Genomic DNA, 14794 nt, shown 5'->3' with positions numbered 1-14794 from the left:
GTTTGTGCTGACCTTGGCGTGAATGCAGGGTGAAGGAAGGTGTGTGAATATGACCAAGTTGCATATACATGTATTAAAATGCCAAATAAACAATAAACAAAAAAACATAGCACACGCCTTTAATCCCAGCACTCAGGAGGCGGAGGCAGGCAGATCTCTGTGAGTTCGAGGCCAGCCTGGTCTACAAGAGCTAGTTCCAGGACAGGCTCCAAAGCTACAGAGAAACCCTGTCTCTGTAGAATTCAAAATTATACACAGGGCAGGTTCAGTGGGTAAAGCATCTGCCACTAAACCTGACACCCTGAGTTCAATTCCTGGGACCTACATGGTGGGAGGAGAGACCAACTCCCTTGAGTTGTTCTCTGACCTCCACACGCACAAAATAAATGTTTTAAATATTATGCATAGTATTTGATAATCACAATAGACAGCTTTATCACTGGTTTGAGAAGTTACTATACTTCCTATTGTCATTATAGAATATATTCTCCTTACCTATAAGCAAACTGTTTGGGGCTGGGCAAATAGCTCAGTAGTACACCACTTGCTTAGCATACACAAGGCCCTAGGTTCCATTCTTAGTATGTTTAAAAGAGAAAAAATAAACAAGAAATCACAATGTTTACTACTGACATTAAAAACAATGGCAATTCAGAAAGAAAAATAGGTTTGCTCTGAACCAGCTTGAATTACCATACCCTAGAAGCATAAACAAATTGACACCCCAGTTCCCCAAGAACGTGGTCCTCCAAGAACATGTACTACCCCTTTATTGTGTTTGTTATTTTGTTTCTCAAAACAGGGTTTCTCTGTGTAGTTTTGGAGTTCTCTCTGTAGACTTGAACTCACAGAGATCTGCCTGCCTCTGCCTCCCTGATGTTGGGATTAAAAGTGTGCGCCGCCACCACCCAGTTGTACTCCCCTTTGAATGTGACATGTCTGCTGCAGACTGTTTGTGTTTGAACACTTGTCCCCCAGCTATCACATTGTTTTAGGAACTTGTGACACCTTCAGGGAGTGGGGCCTGCCTAGTGGAAACAGGTCAATGAGGAGTGGTCTTAAAGGGCATAGCCCAGCCCTGCTTCCTGTCTGACCACTTTCTGCTCTCGGTTCTATGTTGCATGGTCACTGCCGTGTCTCCCCACCATGACAGATTAATGTTCCTTTGTATGAGTTACTTTCTCCTTGTGACAAAATACTTGACAATTTAAAAGAGGAAAGGAGAATTTGGGCTCACAGCTTGAGGGTACAGTCCATTATAGTGGGGAAGGATGGTGGCAGGGGCATGAGCTGCTGGTCACATCTTCCGCCTCAGTCAGTCCTCTAGAAACACCCTCACAAAGCCCAAGGTTTGTCTGCTAGGTGACTCTAAATCCAGTCACAAAGGCAAGGTAACCATTCTGCCCTTCAAACTGGGGGCCAACAGAAGCCCTTCCTCCCTTACGTCACGTTTCACAGGTATATGTCACACCGAGGAAAGAATCCAGCTCTCTGTGGTCCCGTTAAGAACTGCTTACACAAACCTGTCATGGTGGACAAACCTGTCACAGATCCACATGGTGATTAAATCAGGCAAGACATCCCCAGCAGGCCTCGGTTGCTGCCTCAACATCAGCCTTAAGGTTTGATAGCCTAGAAAGGTCTGTTAACCTGCCGTATGTTGTATGATTTGGTTCAGTAACCACAAAACCTGTAGTTAACAGAAGTTAACTGGCTGCCAAAGGGGCCTGGAACAGAACAGCCCAGCCCAACCTGGGCGTTGCGACTCCTGGTAACTTCAGTATCATCAAGGTCACAATGTGACTGTGATCCTGGGCTGACCGGAGGTGTTCCAAAGAGATACTGTGACCCTCCCTTCAGCCATGAGACTGTCATCAAAATTAGTGTGCTTAACGGGCGTCCAGGGGTCTTGAGATTGAAGCTGACCCTGAAGGAAAGTTGTAAAAGGCTTCAACATATACCTATTTATTATAGGAAGGGACCTAGGGACAAAGATGCTGAGGGAGTTTCCATCTCAGGACACACCCCGAAGGCTTGCTCTTTAAAAATGGAGGAATTGTTAAGACCCCATTTTTCTTGGCTCAGACTTAATAAAAATACTCTCTGTAATGGAGAACGGAGGCAGCTTGGAACCCAGGCCCCCTCCTTCCTGGGAAAGCACAGTATTGTACTTAAATTTACATGGGTTCTAGACTTTGTCTCCTGGCTTTCTGTAAGTTATAAGGCAGCCTCAGACACGGAACAGGATTAGACTTCTCAGTTCTTATTGACCCAACTGTGAAAAAAATCCAGATTCTTCTACTAATTTCTGTCAATTTTTTTAAAAGTCAGGGTCTCTTGTAGCCCAGACAGACCTCAAACATGCTCTAGGCCTTGAACTCCTGATCCTCCTACCCCTACCTCCTGAGTGTAGAGATTACCAAGTGTGCATCATCACACCCCGCTCCTAACAAGGGAACTGGGTGTATCAGTTGCTGTCTCATTGTTGCAACAAAATATCTGACAAAAGGAACTTAAGTGAGGACGGGTTTGATGGCTGACAGTCCCAGGGATACAGCTGGCATGGTCAGGCAGGACCCAGGCAGGGGCAGGAGGTGGCTCTTCAGATGTCCACACACTATACCCATGAGATCTGAGAGTGATGAATGTTTGCACTTAACTGACTTTCAGTCTTAAAAATTCAGTCCAGCCCTCTCCACCCCCATGAGACAGTACTGCTCACACTTCGTATAGGTCTTCCTACCTCTCAAATTTAGACATGCCCAGATATTTGTTTCCATGGTGATTCTAAGTCCCACCAGGTGAATCAGGCAGATAGTTTACAGACCTGAGTGTATCTGGTAACAAGAAGGCTCCAGTTGGTGAGATTTAAAATTGCTAGACGTTCTTGACTATGGAGGAGATCTCTCCGAGATGCTTCTGCTCACACCAAAGAGAATCCTCTGGGAGCAGCCTCTCACTTCCACTTTCTCCTGTGTCTCTTGACCTACACTGTCCGATACTGTTAAACATGCTCTTATGTCACAGATTGACACCTTTCTCAAGATGCATTCCTGTCTTTGAGTGCTGATGACTGCAATTGTCACTCCATTTGAAACCCAGGGGACAGAGTTGTGTTGTAAAGGGGTGAGCCAGGATAAGCATGAAGGCATTTTAGGAACCCCTGCCACGCTTCTGGACAAAGTTCTTTGGGTGGGAGAAGGCTGGCTTCAGGAGTTGGGCATGGAGGCATCTAGATGAAGCAAACACCCAGTCTGAGTGTTGGAGTTCCAGTGAGTGAGCTCTGGAGAGCTCTCTTGAGCTGGAGAACATCAGGCAAGCTCACATAGAACAGGTCAAGGGCAGTGCCTGGGAAGAGACAAGGGAGTGGCCAGCAGGGCTGGTGCCATAGGGATATGAGAACAAGATCTGGGAGCCGCTCATCACCAGCCCTTCTCCCTGTTCCCCATCTCCCACCCCTTACCCTCCTGTCCCCTACCACCACTCTCAGCTCAGTTCAGATGTTCAGTCCACTATCACGGTGGGACATGATGGTATGCAGGCAGACATGGTGCTGGAGAAGCTGGGAGTTTTACCTCTTGCAGGCCACAGGAAGTGGTCTGTCTCACTGTGTGCAGCTTGAGCAAAGGAGACCTCAAAGTCCCCACACTGACACACTTCCTCCAACAAGACTATACCTCCTCCAAAAAACCTACTGTGCATCACACACCCTCATCCTCAGGTTTGTAAACTGATGTTTAGTGGGGGAGGGACCCACACCTGTGTTAGAGGTTTCATAAAACCCAATGATGACTTAGCTACTTGTGAGTGTAGAAAGAATGTTGCCTACCCAGAGTCAAATTACCTTGTGCTATTTATTATTAGTCCCCTTAATAGTCACTCGTTATCCACCCTTATGTCTGGCCTCACTTCCTTTTGGCTTGCAGGTAAAACCTTTAAAATATATTCTTAGAGCCACTAGCTTCCACCAGTTCAAAAGCTAAGGATGTCATCAGGGAGCACGCAAGACCTACAGCATGGCTTCCCCCACTTTGCTGTAACCCACCTGCCTGTGGTCACCGACACTTGGTGTTTTGGGTTAATGCCTTGATTATATGACCCACTTTGTTCTGAAATGACTAAGCTCTCACGTGATTGTTTCCACACTGGACCACGTTGTTCCAGGCAACCCGAATCTGTGCTCCTGGGTTATGGTTACTGGTCACTTATGTTTGGCTCAGAGGGCTGTGTTTTGCATTGACAACTTCTTAGAGTTTTCCCAGGAGACAGAAACAGTTGCACTAACACAACGGCTTCACCCTGCCATCTGGAACCAGGACGAGCAGACCCTGAGGGTTCTTGTGGAGGCTGTATGTGGAATAGGAGCACCCCTCTGAGAAGGAAAACAGGATTGGACAGACAGCCCAGCCTGGGCCCCAGTCTCCAGGCAGACTTCATGACTAAGGTACCAAAGGAGAGAGAGACAGTGCATGGGGATATTGGCCAGGGTTGGGATTTTAGGCAGTGACCACATCAGTGGCTCCATTCTTCATCGTATTGATAGGAAAGGAGACCCAGAGAGGTCAAGTTTCTCAAGGTCATGGACCTAAGTCCATGAGTATCAGAGTTGGGATTGAAACTGGGTTGATCTGATTCAGGTGACCCTGCTTGACAGTTGATTTGTACGGTGTGTGTGTGTGTGTGTGTGTGTGTGTGTGATATCTTCCTGGTAGGAGAGAAGGTATTATAAAGAGATACTTGTGGTTTTTCCTTTGGCCATCAGACTCTTGTTAACAATGGACCACAAAGAATTAAAATTCATCCAGACTGGGCGGTGGTGGAGCACGCCTTTAATTCCAGCACTTGGGAAGCAGAGGCAGGCGGATCTCTGTAAATTCGAGGCCAGCCTGGCTACAAGAGCTAGTTTCAGGACAGGCTCCAAAGCTACAGAGAAACCCTGTATTGAAAAGCCAAACCAAACCAAACCAAACAAAAAAACAGAAAATAAAATAAAATAAATTTCACCCAGGAAACCCCATGCCAGGGGAAGAGAAAGGCTGAGACCCTGGTGCCAGAAGGAGGAGTAACTTGCCTTCCAGGAAGAGATGCCACATAGCTCTGAAAACTTGTTGGAACTCCTTGCAGGCAAGACGGGAGCTGAGACAAAAATGGTTGTGGTTTGAAAGAAAATGGCCTCCAAAGAAAGTGGCACTATAAGGGGGTATGGCCTTGTCAGAGTAGGTGTGGCCTACTCTGTCATTGTGGGGTTGGACTTTGAGATCTCCTTTGCTCAAGCTACACCCAGTGAGACAGATCATTTCCTGTTGCCTATAAAATGTAGAACTCTCAACTTCTCCAGCACCATGTCTGCCTGCACGCTGCCATGTCCCACCATGATGATAGTGGATTGACCATCTGAACTGTAAGTGAGCCACCTCAATTAAATGTTTTTCTTATAAGAGTTGCCATGGTCATGGTGTCTCTTCACAGTGATAGAAACCCTGTCTAAGACAATGATTGTACTTTGATAGTCTCTGTTTAGTTGTATATGCCTTGCTTTTATTTCGGCCTAATCCTCATGTCAGTATCACCCAGACAAGGCCACTGGGCCCTTCATTTATTATTCTCCCCAGTGTGGGTCACTTGAACCAACTTTCCCCTCTTCACTTAGCTCTTTACCTGGAGTGCTGGGACCGTGGCTGAGCATAGCTCCGTGGGACTGCCAGAGCCCAGGATTTCACCCTAATTTTTTAAAATATTTATTTATTTATTATGTATACAATGTTCTGTCTGCAGGTATGCCTTCAGGCCAGAAGAGGGTACCAGACTTCATTACAGATGCTTGTAAAACCACCGCGTGGTTGCTGGGAATTGAACTCAGGACCTTTGGAAGAGCCTGCAATGCTCTTAACCGCTGAGTCATCTCTTCAGCCCCCACTCTAATTTTTTTTTTTAACCAGGAAAATTGAGTCAAGAGTTCAGAGAGACCAAGGCTGGCATCTCAGTTGGGCAAGTCCCTCTGACCTTTGCTGCCCACTCCTGTCTTTCTTCAGATGTCTGTGATTGTTAAGAACAATAAAACCCCAAGGAACTCTTATAAACTGTGATCTGCCAAAATACCTCCCGAAAGGCTGGTGATGGGAGAGATGTCAAAGAGGCAGATATAGGGGAACCGACGTCCATGGGGACAGGAATCTGTGACAGGTATGGGAAGGGCAATTAGAAGTGATCTTGAAGCTTTGTTGTAGTTTGTTTCTGGTTGGTTGTCACCTACAATGTCATCCTTCTTCAGTGCTTCTCTCGTGCTTCTGCCTTCCCTTCCTGTCAAATCCCAACTGGACTTCAAGAGTGAGCCCTCTGCTGTCCCTGATACAGGACCCATTTCTTTTTCTTTCTTTTCAACTTTTATTCTTTGCTCATACATTATGTCCCAACTGAGTGTTCCCTCTCTCTACTCCTTCCACCCCTTCTCCCCAACTTCCCCTCTCCCCCAGATTAATTCCTCCTCTGTTTCAAAAAAAAAGAGCAGGCCTTCCAGGGAAGCCACTGAACACGGCCTGATGAGGACTCACTTCTTTTATCCTTGTACTTTTTGTCTGGCTCATATCAGTTTGTCCCCAATAAACCACAGGTGCAGGGGACTTGAGAACAAACTTGGTCGAGTTTGGGATTTGAACGTCCCTCTAACGCCTGTATGTTGAAAGCTTGGTCCCTAGCTCAGGGCACTACTGGGAAATAATATTTGGGTGTTATATAGGACTTAGGGCCTCATGGGAGGACATTAGGTCATTAAAGGGGGACTGGAATCCTGGCCCCTGCTTGTCTCCCTCAGTACCTCCTGGCATCATGAAAAGAGTAGTCCTTCTGGGCCATGTGCTTCCACAGGCCCTCGCAAAGGTACCGAATGACTATTTCAGGGGTCTGAAAACCTGTACCAAATGGACCTTTGCTGCTAAAATGTTGTTAACCTTTGTCATTTTAGCACAGTGATGGACAACTGACTAACACCAAGCCCATTCTGGTCTATCGCCTGCGTTCCTGAAGGGACCCATATGCCTTGGGCCTGGAAGGCAGTGACTTAGCTGTGGTTTGCAATGGTGGCAGTCACATGTTGCTGAGCTGAGTGGATGAGGACGGCTGTGTGTTTGAGATAATTAAATAGTATGTCAGGAATCTCCTCCACCCGCGCAACACCCTAAAACTCAAGGTTTCTCAAAGCAGCAACAAAAGCCATTTTTCTTTTGATTTTTAAAGAAAACTTATAATTATGAAAGTATGCATGACTACATGTTCTTTTTAAAGAACGGGGAATGTTGCAGATAAAACAAAATTTCTTTCTGCCCACTATGCCTGCTCCTGAGCCATTACTAATTTTAGACAGAGTGTAGATGAAGGCATATTCTGGTGGGCACACAACCCTTGTAAGGCTGCATCCTTCTGTCATCCATCTCTGAGCAGCCGTCCACCCTCCCCGAGCCAGCCCCACAGAAACGCTGCAGTCTCCCTGCTATGGACTTAGAATTCCCTTCTAGGATGCCGCGGCTACCTGTTCAGCAGTTTGGTGGTCATCTGGAGTTTCTTGCAGTCACTCTGCATTCAGCCTGTGGGTCAGGGGAAGGGAGGAGGCTTGTGAAGGTTTGCGCAGGGAATCAGTCTCTGAGCTATGATTCGGGCAGGCTGCCGTGTGGTACTCTTCCCTGGGGCCCAGAACTCTGGGTTGGCATGAAGAAATGATAATACATACTTCAACATGTTGATTTGACAAGGGAAAGAGAGATTTTTTTTTGTGTGTGTGTGTGTGTGTGTGAAAGCTGTTTGAGACCATGAAGGACAGGAGAACACATTCAAGGAATATTACTGTGCCTGGTTTGAGGGGAGTCTTGTTAAGGCCTAATCCTTTCAAGGGATTGCTAGGCTAAGGGAAGCTCTGTAAAGACAGAGAAGCGCCCCTTCCCAGACAAAAATTACACGTCGAAATTGCACACACTCCCATCGGCTGTGTGGAAGGGTCATGTGGTCAGAGTGGGCCCATGTTCTGGGAGACGTGATCATAGGTTGCAGTCTCCCTGAGTACAGCACATTTGAGTGGGAGTTTGTTTTTCAAACCACATGCAATTGCATCAAATGACTAGTCTCTCAGTAGAATCCAATCCTGGGGATATCCGTGACTGTGTTTGGGGCAGGTTTCAGGCCTGGCTGGTTCTTGAAATCAGAGAATGTCCTGGCAGCTCCTGCATAGTTGGCAAGAATAAGTATGGGAGAGGAACCTGGTCATTAGCCGCATGGGCGAGACCTAGAAGCTCAATCGCTCAGTGCTTTCTTTCCCATCCACTCCTGTGGGAAGTTGACTCTTGCACATTCTCAGTTCTTTTCCAGCTAAAGCACAGCGTCACCCATCCACACCCATTCCAGGTAATGTGCGATCCCATTTCAAGGCCATTGGGAAGACCCTTCTACCTCTCCGTAGAAGGTTTTTGTTTTGTTTGTTTGTTTGTTTACTTATTTATCTGTTTTGTTTTGTTCAGGGCTACACTGGTTGCTGGTCGAGAGCTCTACCACTGAGCCACAATCTCCCGGGCGATGCTTTCAGAGCGCCTTCATTGAGGCCATCTTGACTGGTGTGTCCTCTAAGCTAAAACCACTACTTAATTATGCGGTCAGGTCTGTACTCCAATCTCTACTCCGGTCCTGACAGTGTAATTAACTAGGCATTTTAGAGGCCTCAGCCTTTCTAGACTTCCGTGTTTCCTTATTTATTGAGTGTCACTTGGGCCCGGGGGCACTTTAGAAGTCTAGGGGCTCCCAGAATACGTGCTCAAAATCTGCCACGATATCATTGTGTGCCTTTTCTTGAGAAAGCACCCACAGGCCCAGGCATGTAGGAATGACTAAGTTAGTTGACTTAAGTCTTGTAATCTTTAAGACTAAAAGAAACCAAGTTCCAATAAATGCAACGTGTTCCCAGAATTACTAAAAGGTGGAACAGAATCAGGAGACTAGAGGGTGCTTGCTGGTTTCTTTGTGTTTGCTCTTTTAACAGGAAGAAGCAGACTGCAGTTAGCTAGAGGAATAAAAATGACAGAAGGGGTTTGGAGTTTAGGTTACTGGTATGGCATTTGCCCAGCATAGACTCTGGGAATAGTATAACTGAAAAAATGCATATAACTGAAAAAAATATAGCAAAATATGGTCAGGCATGATGACACATTTCTTTAATGGCAGTACTCAGGAGGCAGAGGCAGAAAGATGTCTGTGAGTTCAAGGCCAGTCTGCTCTACATAGTGAAACCCTGTCTCAAAAAAAAAAAAAAAAAAAAAAAAGAGGGGGGCGGTTTACAAAATCCTGGATATACATTTCCAAACACAGTGATAGATTACATAGTAGAAACCAGGTTTAAACCTGAAGATCCGAAAAACAAAGCAGTCACTGGCTTTTTTACCCTAACCTCAGTCCAAAATGGCGATCCTGCCGCCAGGAATCTCAGAATAAGACTGTGTCTGAGAGCTGTCTCCTCCCGTTTCATAATTTTCTCTAGTTCTGGGATTAAAAGTGTGCACCACTGCCACCCAGTTTCTATGGCAAGCTGGTGTGTCTACTGCTGGGATTAGAGGTGTGTGTCATTGCTGCCTGGGCTGTAAGGCTGGTCAGTGTGGCTGTTTTCCTTTCCTGGTTCCCAGGCAAGCTTTATTTATTAAAACACAATTGAAATGCCACCACAGTGGACTGTACGTCGTCAGATGGTGGGTCCATAAGATTATAAAAAGCTAAAACTGGAGTGAAAACACTAAAACATTATTCAAGGAAATTCCCCGGAACTAAAAGACTACAGATTGAATGGGATTATAGTGCTCAGTATGCATTGACCAAAATCCAAAATCCAGCATTAAGGCACTACTTCCCCAAAACCAATGGTTTAAACAAATATCCTCCAAGTTTTCTGAGTGAAAAATTGGGACTTACCAGCAGTCATAGAACAAAATAGAAGAATGTGCGCTTTGAAAAATGCAAGTGTGTTTGCTACGTTTGGATCTCAAATGTCACTCAAAGGCTTGTGGATGAAGATCCCCAGCTGACAGCACCATTGAGAAGTGATGGAACCTTTAGGGAATGGGATGTAATGGGAGGAAGTTAGGTTATGTGTGCAGGATGGCATGCCCGTTGAAGAGTCTGGCTCCTCCTCTCTGTCTTTGCTTCTTGGCTACTGTATGGTGAGCTGCTTTGCCCTGCCACAGGCTCCCTGCCACAGTTATCTATCTTGTCATATGCCCACAAGCACCAGAGCCATGTCTTGAAGTCTCTGAAACTGTGAGCCAAAATCTATCTTCTCTATAAGTTGAATATCTTAGCTATCAATTCCCCATCTAGCATTCTATGTTGAAACAAGGCATTAACACCTGCCTCACAAACTCTCCGGGGGAGCCACTCTCAAATACATCCCACTAAGATGAGCAAATAAACCAAGAAGGAAGATGGCATAGCATCAAGAACTAAGAAATCCCACAAGCGGAGGCAAAGGGAATTTCTGGGTTGCCAGCAAAGAGAAGTCCCGTATGGCAGCCGTGCACACAGTTCTAGAGGACAGGTAGTTCAGACTGAAGCAGAACCGACAGTTCAAGGGTTTATTTATTTTTAGTTCCAAAGGGACAATGATAGGTTACCTCATGTTAGACCATGCAGGATATCATACTAAGAGGCTGTGTGAGTTGCAGGAAGAGTTGAAAGAAGAAGTAGAAAGGTCAGTGAGTAGAAGATGACTCTAACACTGAGGGAAACATATAAATGGCTGGAGAAGTACTCAACATTACAGTGCTTGGCTCAACAAGTCATTGTTCTAATAATCTGGGCATCAATTTAACAAAAATGGTGATAACATATATTGAGATGATGCAGAGGGGAAGGAAGGGGAGATGCAAGGACTAGGCATGGGGAGGGGAGGAGAGATTCAAGAACCAAGCCCTTGGAATTTACCAGAGGAAGTCAGCAAACAGTCTCTAAACTGAGAAGTTGCAAAATAATAGTTTGTTTTGTTTTGAAGGGTGTAGGTAAATAAGCACTGGAAGAGCCTTCTGGAAAGCCCTGTTACAAGTGCTTGCCTCTGGAGCCGAGTAGGAAAGGGTGGGGTAGGAGGGTGAGTCTTCCTCTGGGTCCTTCCTGGGGCCATCTCAGCTGCCACAGACCCGCCCAGCTCTCTCAAGTGACTTGGAGAGAACGGGCTGCCTGGGTGAAGGCCTTGACCAGTCAGAGGGACCACCAGCTTCCCTTCTAGGGACAGGGCATGAAAGGATGCTGATGAGAACAGCAAGTGACACCATGCAGGCGATGCTGGCTTATTTTACCTCAGCAGTAGCGAGTGCGCAGGAAGAACAATCACAGAATCCTCAGATAGATGTGCAGTCCTGGGTTCCTCCACGCTGCTTCCCTTTTCTCCTCCAGAGACATCTCCATCACGCCCAGGGAGACGGTGTGCACTGCACCTGCCAATGTAATGTCCTTTTGGAGTTATGATAGGAAAGGTCATTTTAGCCTCCTAGGAAATTCTGCTCCTGCTTGCATAATTCCCTTGCTGTTGCAATTCCTTCTTAATTTTTTTCCTTGTATAGTCATGTATAGGCCATTGTTCTTTTTGGTTAAAATTAAGCAAAACTAGAGTGTCTACTGATATCTTATAAATGGCAACGGGATTTTTGAGACACTTTCTCCTTATGTTTTTTTTCTAATTTAACTAAGTAAAGACGTGATTTTCATGGATTCCTCTCCATTTTAAATAAAACACAATCTTCCTACAAACTTTGGTTTTGAGCTATTGTCTCATTTATTTCACATAAGTAAAAATATTATTATAAAAACATAAAGAATATCCACTTGTAGCTTGAGAAGCAAAATATTAGAAATAACAGCTTCTTACATTCTTCATTTCAGCATCCTTTCCTCCCCATGTTTGGAGTTTATTATTCCTTCTATATGGTTCAAAATATTATTACATATGTGTGGACCTATTGCATATATAATACTGTTTTTTGTATATACTCAGCCTCTTGTAAATAAAATGGAAATATTTGTATCTCTTCATTTTTCCTCTTCCTTTGGCTTTAAGTTTTTGAGATCTGTCCACATTTGGACCTAGAGTTCTATATTGTTCATTTTAACTTCTGTCAGATATTCATTTAGGGCCTGGAGAGAAGATTCGGAAACTAAAAGCATTGCCTGCTCTTGCAGAGGACCTGGATTGATTCCCAGCACCCACATGATAACTCACAGCCACCTCTAACTCCAGTTCCAGGGGCCCAGCACCCTCTCTGGTCTCCAGGGGCACTGCATGCATGTGGTGCAGATACACACACAGGCAAAGGACACATACACAAAGTACTTTTCTTTTAACTTAAAAATTTAAAAAATATATACATTTATATAACTGTGTGCCCAGCCATTAATCCATTCTTCTGTGAATTAGCATTTATATTTTCTGTGCTTTTTGATCATTAATAACGATACCATTAAAAAAAAAACCCAAAAAACTGGTGAGGTGGCTCTTGGAAGTGCTTACCATGCAAGCCTGATGGCCTGGATTTGATTCCCTGATGCCACATGGGAAGGAGAGAACTGATTACTGGGAGTTGTCTTTTGACCTCCACACACGTGCTGCGATGTATGTGTGCGTGCATACACATGTATAAAATGAATAAATAGTTTTTAAAAAGAACTGGCAGTAATAAATTCAAGACTTAAAAATTGTTTTATTTTTAGCGATGTGTGTGCATGCGTCTGTGTGTGGGTGTGTGCATGTATCTTCTGCACATGTCCTCTGTAGGCTAGAAGGAGGTTTTATTCCTCACCCCCCCCTAAAAAAAAGATGTTTTCTGAAACAAGAAAACAATGTTGCAGAAAAAAAAACTAAAGAAAAAAGTTACTCTTTGTTGTCTTGGAAGGTGAAACTGAGCAAATGCCCCCTAAGTAAAATAAAAACGCCAATGGGAGAAACTTTGTCCCTGCTTGTTGAGCTGGCGCTCTCCTGACTCCTTGAGCTCCTCCTCCATGACTTCCTCCCCTGTGCAGCCCTGGCTGTCCTGGAACTCGCTCTGTAGACCAGGCTGGCCCCCAATTCAGAGATCTGCCCACCTCTGCCTGGTATGGGGGTTAAAGGTGTGCACCACCACTGCCTGGCTCTTTTTGCTTCTTGAGAATACTTAAGAATTGATTTAAAGTATTTGGCCAATTAGTATCAATGCCTGTGTGTGGTGATCTGAGTGACAATGGCTCCCAAAGGCTCAGATTTGTATACTTGGTCACTGGGTAGTGACAATATTAGATAGGATAAGGAGGTGTGGCCTTGTTGGAGAAAGTGTGTCCCTGGGGAAGGCTTTGAGGTTTCAAAAAGCCCATCCCAAGCTCAGAGTTTTTCTTTTCTTGCTGCCTGCCAGGATGTTAACCAGCTACTTCTCCAGCCTGAGTGCCGCAATGCTCCCTGCTGTGTTAATGGACTAAACCTCTGAAACTGTAAGCAGGTCCCAGTTAAACGCTTTCTTTTATAAGAATTGTCATGATCATGGTGTCTCTTTGCAGCTACAGAACACTGACTAAGACAGAAGATGGTACCAGGGAGCAGGGTATTGCTGTAGGTACGGGGGAGGGGTGGCAGGATATTGCTGTTGCTTTTCTGGTCTGTGATGAAGCACCATGATCAGAAAGTTCCAGAAGGAGTTTGTCTGGGCTTGTGGTTCTAGAGGGTTAAGCATCTTGTCATGGCCGGAAGCATGTCAGCAGGCAGCAAGCAACAGGTATGACAGTTGGAGCAGGAAGCTGAAAGGCTCCGTTTTGAACACAAACACGAAGCAGAGAGGGAGAAGGTAGGAGCAGGAGCCTACTCTCAGCGCTTACTCCAGCAGCGCCCCAAGAAACCTACCCACCCAGCGCCACCAATGGGGAACCAAGTATTCAAATGCCTGAGACTCTGGAGACATTTATCATCCAAACCACCGCAACGTGCAAAGCAAGCAATGGAAAGGCAAGCAGAACGGGCACTCCGGGAGATTTCTATGTATTTCTCCGAGGATAGGAAGGCTCCGTTGGCATCTATAGCAGTGATGTGCAATATTCTGTGAAATGTGTACGCCTCACTGGTGAAAAGGAGTCCTGCATGCAAGTCGATATTTTCATTCTGTCTTTTAAAGTGTGTAGTTAGAAAAGGGGAGTCTCTTTTTAAGGGACAGCATCCATTTTACACTTGAAAAACGTTAATGAGATTCAAGGCATAAAATAAATGAAAACTAAGCCTTTAATCCCAGCACGCCTTTAATCCCAGCACTCGGGAGGCAGAGGCAGGTGGATCTCTGTGAGTTTGAGGCCAGTCTGGTCTACAAGAGCTAGTTTCAGGACAGGAACCAAAAGCTACGGAGAAACCCTGTCTCAAAAAATCAAATAAAGAAAGAAAGAAAGAAAGAAAGAAAGAAAGAAAGAAAGAGAGAAAGAAAATAAAACTATTTCAGACAGAAAGAGAATTGCTAATGTTCTCACTGCGATGTTAGAGAACTGCATTCCACTCAGCCCAAAGGAATTCAGAATTTGATACCTCACTCAGCCCAAAGGAATGTGGCTTCAGAATTACTCAGCAAGGCCATCATTACTGTTTAGTGACACAAAACTTTGGACTCAGCATTAATTTAGGGAAGAAATAAAAGTTCTCATTTCGACTAGGACATCATCATATGCATAGCAATACAAAGAAACCTGTTTGACTTAAACAGAAGTCAGAATGACCTTTCCATCCCACGTTGCTCTTGTTCTTATTCGCTTGTCTGTTGAAATGGACTGACCTCAA

Source organism: Chionomys nivalis, chromosome 7 (genome assembly GCF_950005125.1).
Source record: "Chionomys nivalis chromosome 7, mChiNiv1.1, whole genome shotgun sequence".
NCBI classification, from domain to species: domain Eukaryota; kingdom Metazoa; phylum Chordata; class Mammalia; order Rodentia; family Cricetidae; genus Chionomys; species Chionomys nivalis.
Note: the sequence above shows the minus strand (reverse complement) of the source record.